The 14328-nt window shown below is 30.1% G+C and overlaps 1 long non-coding RNA gene across 1 annotated transcript in view; it reads right to left on the bottom strand.

Annotated features, from left to right (window-relative positions):
* The window catches only part of LOC126749602 (uncharacterized), a 60285-nt gene that overhangs the window by 11662 nt on the left and 34295 nt on the right, over positions 1 to 14328 (bottom strand). Inside the window, exon 4 of the long non-coding RNA XR_007665173.1 lies at positions 1589 to 1706. This is a non-coding gene — a long non-coding RNA (uncharacterized LOC126749602). The remainder of the gene's footprint in view (positions 1 to 1588; positions 1707 to 14328) is intronic.

The raw sequence follows: 14328 nt of genomic DNA, 5'->3' as shown, positions 1-14328 counted from the left end.
GGAAAAATTTCAATTTTTTATTTTTCTATCCTGTACTAAATCAGAGTATCTTTAAAAAAGATTATTACCAATTTGACTCTAAAATGAACGGAAAACCTATTTCTTTGCATTTTTCGATTTTAAAGCAAAATCCGGGCTCAAAATGAGCATTTTTTTAAAATATGCTTTGATTTCAAATTTTCTTTTTTCTGGTTAAAAACCATTCAAAAAGTAATAAAAAAGCTTTATGACAAAATTTTCCACGATTTATACGAGTGCCATAATATAAAGGGAAAAATTAGGTCTCATAAGAGTCTATGTATAGGAACTCGTTTCTTCCCACGGTAGCATTTTTTTTCTTAAAATGATAACTGACAAATTATAATGTAAGCCCTAAGTTGGCAATTTCCAGTAAAAAACCCCAAAAAAAAAATTTTTTTTTTGCTCCAAAATCGAAAGGGGTATAGCCATGAAAAATTGTGAAAAAATGGTTTTTATTTTTTTCTAAATAAACTATAACTCTGACAACTTTTTCTCCTAAGCAAAAGTTCTAGGAATATTAGGAGGTATTTAAATGTTAAAACTAATTGATTATAGCTATCACAGATTCGGAGAAAATTGTAAAAAACTATTAATCATATATATCGAATTATCAAGAGCCCTATGGAAAAATTTCAACTTTTTATTTTTCTATCTTGTACTACTTCAGGATACCTTTCAAAAAGGTTATTATCGATTTGACTCTAAAATGAACAGAAAACCTATTTCTTTGCATTTTTCGATTTTCGAACAAAATCCGGCCCAAAATGAACATTTTTTAAAACATGCTCCAAATTCAAAATTTCTTTTTTCTGGTTAAAGACCATTCAAAAGGTAATAAAAAAGCTTTATGACAAAATTTTTCAAAATCTATAATAATGCTACAATATTATAAAAGAAGATAAGTTCCCTTTGAAGCCTATGTATTCGAACAGATGATTTTTTAATTTTTTTTTTGAATGGCAAATTTAAGAAATAATTTAACTAATTAAGATAAAAGGAATAGGGTAATACAAAATATTATCTACAAATATATACATATCATCTAATAGCAAATTTTAATCAAATAGGAAATTTTGATAGTCACGTGACCCTAGAACTTAATATTTTAAAATTTTGTAAGAAATCAATAATTGCATCCTAAATAAACCCCAAATTCCAAATTTGAACCCAATCGGATTAATAGCAAAAAAGTTATGGAAGTCACGTGACTTTAAAATTCAATATGTCAAATTTCTGTCAAAATGTATTACTGGCATCTTAAATAAAGCCCAAATAATAAATTTCAACCCAATCGGATCAATAGCAAAAGAGTTATGAAAGTCACGTGACTTTAAAATATAATTTGTCAATTATCTGTTAAAATTTATTAATTGTGTCCTAAATAAAGCATAAATACCAAATTTGAACCCAATCGGACTCATAGCAAAAAAGTTACAATAGTCACGTGACCCGGAAGTCAAATGTCAAATATCTGTCAAAAATTAATAATTGCATCCTAAATAAAGCCCAAATACCAAATTTGAACCCAATCGGACTTATAGCAAAAAAGTTACAATAGTCACGTGACCCGGAAGTCAAATGTCAAATATCTGTCAAAAATTAATAATTGCATCCTAAATAAAGCCCAAATACCAAATTTGAACCCAATCGGACTCATAGCAAAAAAGTACCAATAGTCACGTGACCTTAAAACATAGTCATGTCAAATATCTGTAAAAATTTATTAATCTTATCCAAAATAGGTACTAGGTACCAAATTTCAACCAAATCGCACCAATACCAAAAAAGTTATGATACTCGACTAACCTTAAAAATCAATAATTTCAAAAAATTTTTATTTATAACCCAAAAGCAATGTTTAAGAATTATTAACATATATTAATAATAAACTAAATAGTAAAAACTCACCTAATATCTAAATTTTTATTTTAAATTAAATAGATCATTACGACTGACCCGTGTATATATTCGAATAATTTTAATAAAATAATAGGGCAAATTTCATTTCGTCTCACCCCGGTATAAAACCACTGACATTTCAAAAAAACGGCATTTTTCGAAGACGTCAAAATGTTTGCCGAATTTTCCTGGCCGCAATACACAATTTCCCCTATTGATATGCACAGATTCGGAAAGCCCATTCATTTTCTGATTCGGTGCTTCCTTTCCCTGATCGTTTCCGGTTCATTTTCATTCATAATTTTACAAAAAACCCAACCAAGTCCCGGCCACCTGTCACGAGCAAAAAATTTGTATCCACCATGCGTCAAAGTATTGTTCCCACCAGCCATTTCATCAGAGTTTAGGTTGACACCTCCAATTACCTGCAAAAACGCAAAAAAATGGACTTTTTTCATAAAATCGCATTTTTCGGGTACTTGTACTATCGCTGGAACCCTGAAATTTTAGTATGTGTTGTAAAACAAAATTTCGGATCTTTTAGATGATGTCTGATCTTTTCACCATGTACAGGGACGTGGCAAATGAATTAAACGCGAAAATTCGAATTGCTCAGAACCTATTAATGTTGGAAGATTGTAATTTTACATAAATATTGGGGTTATTAAAGTATTTAATGCCTGAGAATATAAATGGTCCAGATGCTACTACGAAAAAGTTATTAAATAAAATGTGATTTTCAGGTCGGACCTTCATGGGTAAAGTTCATTATTGCTCGCCCTGTATGGTTCCCAAAAATTTCGGTTATATGGCATATGAAAGGTAAAGGATGAAGTTATTTTTTGAAAAAAAAAATTTTCTCAAAATAAGTATCGTTTGGCGGGAAATCCCAAAAAACTGAAAATGCCAGAACTCGTAAAATAAATTTTTTACAAAAAAAAGCTCCAAGTATGTTAAATCTCTTATAAAACGAAGTCTTTTCGCCGAAACACTTTTTTTATAAAAATTTTTTTTTAGCCTCTGGAGAAGTTTACATTTTTTTTTTAGTCACTTTTGTTCGCTTATAACAACTCACCCTGTATACCGATCGGGCCCAAAAAGTATACAGACACGTAAGCCCCAAGAACCCATATATCCTGAAAATTTCAGCTCGATTAAACGCTTTAAAATTGAGATCTCGTGAGCAACTCGATTTTTACCAATTTTTTTACGAATTTTTGACTTTGAGACAGTACCGCTCCGTTTGGTGGTACCCGAAAAAAAAATCGTTTACGGATCCATCATTCCCAATGTATTGAGAGACCCTATGCCAAATTTCATCGTTTCGCTAGCCATACAGCCAAAGATATGAATTTTTATTTCCAAAAAAACACGATTTTTCGGACCCGGGCCCGCGTGCATAATATAGTCGCAGACGCTCCTATATAACAAGTATAGTCGCTTCGCTCCTATACTTTTGGTCCGTGGGGACCAGTTTGGAACCTTTAGGTCTTGTCTGTGAAAAGCCATAAGGGAATTTAAAAAAACAATCAAAAATTATCAGGTGTACTTAGGTGAGTCGGGGAGGCTAACGTTTACCTGCCGAGGAAAGAGAGGACCAGTTGTTGGGATATCATGCTTCAAAGAACCATAATTTATTATATAGTCGCGTTGTGTGTCAATATACTCTCTTATATTTCAAATATCTGTTAAAATATGTTAATTGTATCCTAAATAAAGCCTGAATACCAAATTACAACAAAATCGGACCAATAGCAAAAAAGTTACGGTAGTCACGTGACCTAGGCTGACACTCAAATGTCAGTTATCTGTTATAATTTATTAGTTGTATCCTAAATAAACCATAAATACCAAATTCAGAAAAAAGTTCCCATAAGGGTCTATTTCTTGAAATAGAACAAACGAGATTTTACGTCGATTTGTTTAAATTTTTCTTTTTATTTTAAAATGTAATAGTAATAAAATATCAAAAGAATTGAGAGGAGAAGAATAAGAAATAAAAAAAACCATAAATAAATTGAATCGAAGCTATAGAAGCCGAGATATAAGTAAAAATGTGGGAAAAACAAAAGAAAACTGGTTTTTTCCCACGGTATAATTTTTTTTCTTAAAATAATTTATGACAAATTTTAGTTTTAGCCCTAAACTTGTAATTTTCACAAAAAAAACCCAAGAAAAACATTTTTTTTTTTTTGGTCGAAAATCGAAAGGGGTATACCCACGAAAAATTAAAAAAAAATGGTTTTTATTTTTTTATAAATAAAATATAACTCTGACAACTTTTTGTCTTAAACAAAAGTTTTCGGAAATATTACGAGGTATCCGTGCGTTAAAACAAATCGGTTCTAGCTATTATACAATCGGAGAAAATTGGAAAAAACTATTAAACATATATATCGAATTATCAAGAGCCCTATGGAAAAATTTCAATTTTTTATTTTTCTATCCTGTACTACTTCAGAGTATCTTTAAAAAAGATTATTACCAATTTGACTCTAAAATGAACGGAAAACCTATTTCTTTGCATTTTTCGATTTTCGAACAAAATCCGGGGTCAAAATGACAATTTTTTCAAAATATGCTCCGAATTCAAAATTTCTTTTTTCTAGTTAAAGACCATTCAAAAACTAGTAAAAAAGCTCAATGCCAAAATTTTCCATGATTTATACGAGTGCCACAATATAAAGAGAAATATTAGGTCCCATAAGAGTCTATGTATTTACGTCGATTTTTAAAATTTTTCAGTTTTATTCCGAACGGCAATTGTAATAAAATATAAAAAGAATTAACAGGAGGAGAATAAAGAATAAAAGAAACCATCAACGAATTGAATCGAAGCTATAGAAGTCGAGATATTAGTAAAAATGTAAAAAAAAATAAAAGAAAACTCGTTTTTTCCCACGGTAGAATTTTTTTTTTTTAAATGATAACTGACAACTTATAATGTAAGCCCTAAGTTGGCAATTTCCAGTAAAAAAAACCCAAGAAAAAAATTTTTTTTTTTGCTCCAAAATCGCCAGGGGTATAGCTATGAAAAATTGCGAAAAAATGGTTTTTATTTTTTTCTAAATAAACTATAACTCTGACAACTTTTTGCCTTAAACAAAAGTTTTCGGGAATATTACGAGGTATCCGAATGTTAAAACGAATTGATTCTAGCTATCACAGAATTGGAGAAAATTGTAAAAAACTATTAAACATAAATATCGAAATATCAAGAGCCCTATGGAAAAATTTCAATTTTTTATTTTTCTATCTTGTACTACTTCAGAATACCTTTCAAAAAGGTTATTATCGATTTGACTCTAAAATGAACAGAAAACCTATTTATTTGCATTTTTCGATTTTCAAACAAAATCCGGCCCAAAATGAAAATTTTTCAAAACATGCTCCAAATTCAAAATTTCTTTTTTCTGGCTAAAGACCATTCAAAAAGTAATGAAAAAGCTTAATGACAAAAATTTTCAAAATCTATAATAATGCTAAAATATTATGAAAGAAGATAAGTTTCCTTTAAAGCATACTGAACCCATGATTTTTTAATTTTTTTTTCAAAGGCAAATCTAAGAAACAATTTAACTAATTAAGATAAAAGCAATAGGGTAATACAAAATATTATCTATAAATATATACATATAATCTAATAGGAAATTTCAATCAAATCGAGCGAATACGAAAGAAATTTTGATAGTCACGTGACTTAAAAACATAATATTTTAAAAATTTGTAAAAATTCAATAATGGCATCGTAATAAAACTCTAAATACCAAATTTTAACCCAATCGGATCAATAGCAAAAAAGTTATGGAAGTCACGTGACTTTAAAATTCAATATGTCAAATTTCTGGCAAAATCTATTACTTGCATCCTAAATAAAGCCTAAATACTAAATTTCAACCCAATCGGATCAATAGCAAAAGAATTATGAGAGTCACGTGACTTTAAAATATAATTTGTCAATTATCTGTCAAAATTTATTAATTGTATCCCAAATAAAGCCCAAATACCAAATTTGAACCCAATCGGACTTATAGCAAAAAAGTTACAATAGTCACGTGACCCGGAAGTCAAATGTCAAATATCTGTCAAAAATTAATAATTGCATCCTAAATAAAGCCCAAATACCAAATTTGAACCCAATCAGACCAATAGCAAAAAAGTACCAATAGTCACGTGACCTGGAAGTCAAATGTCAAATATCTGTGAAAAATTCATAATTGCATCCTAAATAAACCCCAAATACCAAATTTCAATCAAATCGGACAAATAGGAAGAAAGTTAAGGTAGTCACGTGACCTTAAAACATAGTCATGTCAAATATCTGTAAAAATTTCTTAATCTTATCCGAAATAGGTACTAGGTACCAAATTTCAACCAAATCGCACCAATACCAAAAAAGTTATGATACTCGACTAACCTTAAAAATCAATAATTTCAAAAAATTTTTATTTATAACCCAAAAGCAATGTTTAAGAATTATTAACATATATTAATAATAAACTAAATAGTAAAAACTCACCTAATATCTAAATTTTTATTTTAAATTAAATAGATCATTACGACTGACCCGTGTATATATTCGAATAATTTTAATAAAATAATCGGGCAAATTTCATTTCGTCTCACCCCGGTATAAAGACACTGACATTTCAAAAAAACGGCATTTTTCGAAGACGTCAAAATGTTTGTCGAATTTTCCTGGCCGCAATACACAATTTCCCCTATTGATATGCACAGATTCGGAAAGCCCATTCATTTTCTGATTCGGTGCTTCCTTTCCCTGATCGTTTCCGGTTCATTTTCATTCATAATTTTACAAAAAACCCAACCAAGTCCCGGCCACCTGTCACGAGCAAAAAATTTGTATCCACCATGCGTCAAAGTATTGTTCCCACCAGCCATTTCATCAGAGTTTAGGTTGACACCTCCAATTACCTGCAAAAACGCAAAAAAATGGACTTTTTTCATAAAATCGCATTTTTCGGGTACTTGTACTATCGCTGGAACCCTGAAATTTTAGTATGTGTTGTAAAACAAAATTTCGGATCTTTTAGATGATGTCTGATCTTTTCACCATGTACAGGGACGTGGCAAATGAATTAAACGCGAAAATTCGAATTGCTCAGAACCTATTAATGTTGGAAGATTGTAATTTTACATAAATATTGGGGTTATTAAAGTATTTAATGCCTGAGAATATAAATGGTCCAGATGCTACTACGAAAAAGTTATTAAATAAAATGTGATTTTCAGGTCGGACCTTCATGGGTAAAGTTCATTATTGCTCGCCCTGTATGGTTCCCAAAAATTTCGGTTATATGGCATATGAAAGGTAAAGGATGAAGTTATTTTTTGAAAAAAAAAATTTTCTCAAAATAAGTATCGTTTGGCGGGAAATCCCAAAAAACTGAAAATGCCAGAACTCGTAAAATAAATTTTTTACAAAAAAAAGCTCCAAGTATGTTAAATCTCTTATAAAACGAAGTCTTTTCGCCGAAACACTTTTTTTATAAAAATTTTTTTTTAGCCTCTGGAGAAGTTTACATTTTTTTTTTAGTCACTTTTGTTCGCTTATAACAACTCACCCTGTATACCGATCGGGCCCAAAAAGTATACAGACACGTAAGCCCCAAGAACCCATATATCCTGAAAATTTCAGCTCGATTAAACGCTTTAAAATTGAGATCTCGTGAGCAACTCGATTTTTACCAATTTTTTTACGAATTTTTGACTTTGAGACAGTACCGCTCCGTTTGGTGGTACCCGAAAAAAAAATCGTTTACGGATCCATCATTCCCAATGTATTGAGAGACCCTATGCCAAATTTCATCGTTTCGCTAGCCATACAGCCAAAGATATGAATTTTTATTTCCAAAAAAACACGATTTTTCGGACCCGGGCCCGCGTGCATAATATAGTCGCAGACGCTCCTATATAACAAGTATAGTCGCTTCGCTCCTATACTTTTGGTCCGTGGGGACCAGTTTGGAACCTTTAGGTCTTGTCTGTGAAAAGCCATAAGGTAATTATAAAAAAAATCAAAAACTATCAGGTGTACTTAGGTGAGTGGGGGAGGCTAACGTTTACCTGCCAAGGAAAGAAAGGACCAGTTGTTGGGGTATCATGCTTCAAAGAACCATAATTTGTTATATAGTCGCGTTGTGTGTCAATATACTGTCTTATATTTCAAATATCTGTGAAAGTATATTAATTGTATTCTAAATAAACCATAAATACCAAATTCAAAGAGAAGTTCCCATAAGGGTCTATTTCTTGAAATAGAACAAACAGGGATTTTACGTCGATTTGTTTTAATTTTTCTTTTTATTTTGAAATGTAATAGTAATAAAATATCAAAAGAATTGAGAGGAGGAGAATAAGAAATAAAAGAAACCATCAATGAATTGAATCGAAGCTATAGAAGCCGAGATATTAGTAAAAATGTGGGAAAAACAAAAGAAAACTGGTTTTTTCCCACGGTATCATTTTTTTTTCTTAAAATAATTATTGACAAATTATAATGTAAGCCCTAAGTTGGCAATTTCAAGTAAAAAAACCCAAGAAAAAAAAAATTTTTTTTGCTCCAAAATCGAAAGGGGTACGGCCATAAAAAATTTGAAAAAAACGGTATTTATTTTTTTTAAAATAAACTATAAGACTAACAACATTTTGTCTTTTAAAAAAGTTATGAGAAATATTACGAGGTATCCGTACGTTAAAACGAATCGGTTCTAGCTATCATAAAATCGGAGAAAATAAAGAAAAACCATGAAACAAAAATATCGAATTATCAAGGGTCCTATGGAAAAATTTAAATTTTTTATTTATCTATCCTATACTACTTTTAAGTACCTTTCAAAAAGGTTATTATCGATTTGACTCTAAAATAAACGGAAAACCTATTTCTTTGCATTTTTCGATTTTGAAGCAAAATCCGGGCTCAAAATAAGCATTTTTTCAAAATATGCTCCAAATTGAAAATTTCTTTTTTCTGGTTAAAAACCATTCAAAAACTAATGAAAAAGCTTTATGATAAAATTTTCCACGATTTATACGAGTGCCATAATATAAAGGAAAAAATAAGGTCCCATAAGAGCCTATGTATAGGGATAACACAACCGGGTTTTTACGTCGATTTTTTTAATTTTTCAGTTTTATTTCGAAAGGCAATTGTAATAAAATATAAAAAGAACTAACAGGAGAAGAATAAGGAATAATAGAAACCATCAACGAATTGAATCGAAGCTATAGAAGTCGAGATATTAGTAAAAATGTGAAAAAAAATAATAGAAAACTCGTTTTATCCCACGGTACCATTTTTTTTTTCTTAAAATTATAATCGATAAATCATAATGTAAACCCTATGATGGCAGTTTCAAGTAAAAAAAACCCAAGAAAAAAAAAAATTTTTTTGCTCCAAAATCGAAAGGGGTATAGCCATGAAAAATTGTGAAAAAATGGTTTTTATTTTTTTCTAAATAAACTATAACTCTGACAACTTTTTGTCTTAAACAAAAGTTCTAGGGAATGTTACGAGGTATTCGAATGTTAAAACTAATTGATTATAGCTATCACAGATTTGGAGAAAATTGTAAAAAACTATTAATCATAAATATCGAATTATCAAGAGCCCTATGGAAAAATTTCAACTTTTTATTTTTCTATCTTGTATTACTTCAGGATACCTTTCAAAAAGGTTATTATCGATTTGACTCTAAAATGAACAGAAAACCTATTTATTTGCATTTATCGATTTTCAAACAAAATCCGGCCCAAAATGAAAATTTTTCAAAACATGCTCCAAATTCAAAATTTCTTTTTTCTGGCTAAAGACCATTCAAAAAGTAATGAAAAAGCTTTATGACAAAATTTTTCAAAATCTATAATAATGCCACAATATTACGAGAGAAGATAAGTTCCCTTTAAAGCCTATGTATTCGAACCGATGATTATTTTATTTTTTTTTGAAAGGCAAATTTAAAAAATAATTTAATTAATTAAGATAAAAGGAATAGGGTAATACAAAATACTATCTATAAATATATACATATCATCTAATAGCAAATTTCAATCGAATAGGAAATGTTGATAGTCACGTGACCCTGGAACTTAATATTTTAAAATTTTGTAAGAAATCAACAATTGCATCCTAATTAAACCCCAAATTCCAAATTTGAACCCAATCAGACCCATAGCAAAAAAGTTATGGAAGTCACGTGACTTTAAAATTCAATATGTCAAATTTCTGGCAAAATTTATTACTTGCATCCTAAATAAAGCCCAAATACTAAATTTCAACCCAATCGGATCAATAGCAAAAGAATTATGAGAGTCACGTGACTTTAAAATATAATTTGTCAATTATCTGTCAAAATTTGTTAATTGTGTCCTAAATAAAGCATAAATACCAAATTTGAACCCAATCGGACTCATAGCAAAAAAGTTACAATAGTCACGTGACCCGGAAGTCAAATGTCAAATATCTGTCAAAAATTAATAATTGCATCCTAAATAAAGCCCAAATACCAAATTTGAACCCAATCGGACTCATAGCAAAAAAGTTACAATAGTCACGTGACCCGGAAGTGAAATGTCAAATATCTGTCAAAAATTAATAATTGCATCCTAAATAAACCCCAAATACCAAATTTCAATCAAATCGGACAAATAGGAAGAAAGTTAAGGTAGTCACGTGACCTTAAAACATAGTCATGTCAAATATCTGTAAAAATTTATTAATCTTATCCGAAATAGGTACTAGGTACCAAATTTCAACCAAATCGCACCAATACCAAAAAAGTTATGATACTCGACTAACCTTAAAAATTAATAATTTCAAAAAATTTTTATTTATATCCCAAAAGCAATGTTTAAGAATTATTAACATATATTAATAATAAACTAAATAGTAAAAACTCACCTAATATCGAAATTTTTATTTTAAATTAAATAGATCATTACGACTGACCCGTGTATATATTCGAATAATTTTAATAAAATAATCGGGCAAATTTCATTTCGTCTCACCCCGGTATAAAACCACTGACATTTCAAAAAAACGGCATTTTTCGAAGACGTCAAAATGTTTGCCGAATTTTCCTGGCCGCAATACACAATTTCCCCTATTGATATGCACAGATTCGGAAAGCCCATTCATTTTCTGATTCGGTGCTTCCTTTCCCTGATCGTTTCCGGTTCATTTTCATTCATAATTTTACAAAAAACCCAACCAAGTCCCGGCCACCTGTCACGAGCAAAAAATTTGTATCCACCATGCGTCAAAGTATTGTTCCCACCAGCCATTTCATCAGAGTTTAGGTTGACACCTCCAATTACCTGCAAAAACGCAAAAAAATGGACTTTTTTCATAAAATCGCTTTTTTCGGGTACTTGTACTATCGCTGGAACCCTGAAATTTTAGTATGTGTTGTAAAACAAAATTTCGGATCCTTTAGATGTTGTTTGATCTTTTCACCATGTACAGGGACGTGGCAAATGAATTAAACGCGAAAATTCGAATTGCTCAGAACCTATTAAAGTTGGAAGATTGTAATTTTACACAAATACTGGGGTTATTAAAGTATTTAATCCCTGAGAATATAAATGGTCCAGATGCCACCACTAAAAAGTTATTAAATAAAATGTGATTTTTAGGTCGGACCTTCATGGGTAAAGTTCATTATTGCTCGCCCTGTATGGCTTACGAAAATTTCGGTTATATGGCATATGAAAGGTAAAGGATGAAGTTATTTTTTGAAAAAAAAAATTTTCCCAAAATAAGTATCGTTTGGCAGAAAATTCCAAAAAACTGAAAATGCCAGAACTCGTAAAATAAATTTTTTACAAAAAAAAGCTCCAAGTATGTTAAATCTCTTATAAAACGAAGTCTTTTCGCCAAAACACTTTTTTTATAAAAATTTTTTTTTAGCCTCTGGAGAAGTTTGAATTTTTTTTTTAGTCACTTTTGTTCGCTTATAACAACTCACCCTGTATACCGATCTGGCCCAAAAAGTATACAGTTCTTAAGGCCCCACCGACCCTTATGTCCTAAAAATTTTAAGTCTTTTAAAGGCTTTTTATTTGAGTTCTCGCGTCTGAAAGGAATTTGACCCATTTTTTTACGAATTTTTGACTTTGAGACAGTACCGCTCCGTTTGGTGGTACCGGAAAAAAAAATCGTTTACGGATCCATCATTCTCAATGTATTGAGAGGCCCTATGCCAAATTTCATCGTTTCGCTAACCATACAGCCAAAGATATGAATTTTTATTTCCAAAAAAACACGATTTTTCGGGCCCGGGCTCGCGTGCATAATATAGTCGCAGACGCTCCTATATAACAAGTATAGTCGCTTCGCTCCTATACTTTTGGTCCGTGGGGACCAGTTTGGAACCTTTAGGTCTTGTCTGTGAAAAGCCATAAGGGAATTTAAAAAAACAATCAAAAATTATCAGGTGTACTTAGGTGAGTCGGGGAGGCTAACGTTTACCTGCCGAGGAAAGAGAGGACCAGTTGTTGGGGTATCATGCTTCAAAGAACCATAATTTATTATATAGTCGCGTTGTGTGTCAATATACTCTCTTATATTTCAAATATCTGTTAAAATATGTTAATTGTATCCTAAATAAAGCCTGAATACCAAATTACAACAAAATCGGACCAATAGCAAAAAAGTTACGGTAGTCACGTGACCTAGGCTGACACTCAAATGTCAGTTATCTGTTATAATTTATTAGTTGTATCCTAAATAAACCATAAATACCAAATTCAGAAAAAAGTTCCCATAAGGGTCTATTTCTTGAAATAGAACAAACGAGATTTTACGTCGATTTGTTTAAATTTTTCTTTTTATTTTAAAATGTAATAGTAATAAAATATCAAAAGAATTGAGAGGAGAAGAATAAGAAATAAAAAAAACCATAAATAAATTGAATCGAAGCTATAGAAGCCGAGATATAAGTAAAAATGTGGGAAAAACAAAAGAAAACTGGTTTTTTCCCACGGTATAATTTTTTTTCTTAAAATAATTTATGACAAATTTTAGTTTTAGCCCTAAACTTGTAATTTTCACAAAAAAAACCCAAGAAAAACATTTTTTTTTTTTTGGTCGAAAATCGAAAGGGGTATACCCACGAAAAATTAAAAAAAAATGGTTTTTATTTTTTTATAAATAAAATATAACTCTGACAACTTTTTGTCTTAAACAAAAGTTTTCGGAAATATTACGAGGTATCCGTGCGTTAAAACAAATCGGTTCTAGCTATTATACAATCGGAGAAAATTGGAAAAAACTATTAAACATATATATCGAATTATCAAGAGCCCTATGGAAAAATTTCAATTTTTTATTTTTCTATCCTGTACTACTTCAGAGTATCTTTAAAAAAGATTATTACCAATTTGACTCTAAAATGAACGGAAAACCTATTTCTTTGCATTTTTCGATTTTCGAACAAAATCCGGGGTCAAAATGACAATTTTTTCAAAATATGCTCCGAATTCAAAATTTCTTTTTTCTAGTTAAAGACCATTCAAAAACTAGTAAAAAAGCTCAATGCCAAAATTTTCCATGATTTATACGAGTGCCACAATATAAAGAGAAATATTAGGTCCCATAAGAGTCTATGTATTTACGTCGATTTTTAAAATTTTTCAGTTTTATTCCGAACGGCAATTGTAATAAAATATAAAAAGAATTAACAGGAGGAGAATAAAGAATAAAAGAAACCATCAACGAATTGAATCGAAGCTATAGAAGTCGAGATATTAGTAAAAATGTAAAAAAAAATAAAAGAAAACTCGTTTTTTCCCACGGTAGAATTTTTTTTTTTTAAATGATAACTGACAACTTATAATGTAAGCCCTAAGTTGGCAATTTCCAGTAAAAAAAACCCAAGAAAAAAATTTTTTTTTTTGCTCCAAAATCGCCAGGGGTATAGCTATGAAAAATTGCGAAAAAATGGTTTTTATTTTTTTCTAAATAAACTATAACTCTGACAACTTTTTGCCTTAAACAAAAGTTTTCGGGAATATTACGAGGTATCCGAATGTTAAAACGAATTGATTCTAGCTATCACAGAATTGGAGAAAATTGTAAAAAACTATTAAACATAAATATCGAAATATCAAGAGCCCTATGGAAAAATTTCAATTTTTTATTTTTCTATCTTGTACTACTTCAGAATACCTTTCAAAAAGGTTATTATCGATTTGACTCTAAAATGAACAGAAAACCTATTTATTTGCATTTTTCGATTTTCAAACAAAATCCGGCCCAAAATGAAAATTTTTCAAAACATGCTCCAAATTCAAAATTTCTTTTTTCTGGCTAAAGACCATTCAAAAAGTAATGAAAAAGCTTAATGACAAAAATTTTCAAAATCTATAATAATGCTAAAATATTATGAA

This window comes from Anthonomus grandis, unplaced genomic scaffold (genome assembly GCF_022605725.1).
Source record: "Anthonomus grandis grandis unplaced genomic scaffold, icAntGran1.3 ctg00000349.1, whole genome shotgun sequence".
Classification (NCBI taxonomy): domain Eukaryota; kingdom Metazoa; phylum Arthropoda; class Insecta; order Coleoptera; family Curculionidae; genus Anthonomus; species Anthonomus grandis.
This window is presented reverse-complemented; position numbering and strand designations above follow the sequence as displayed.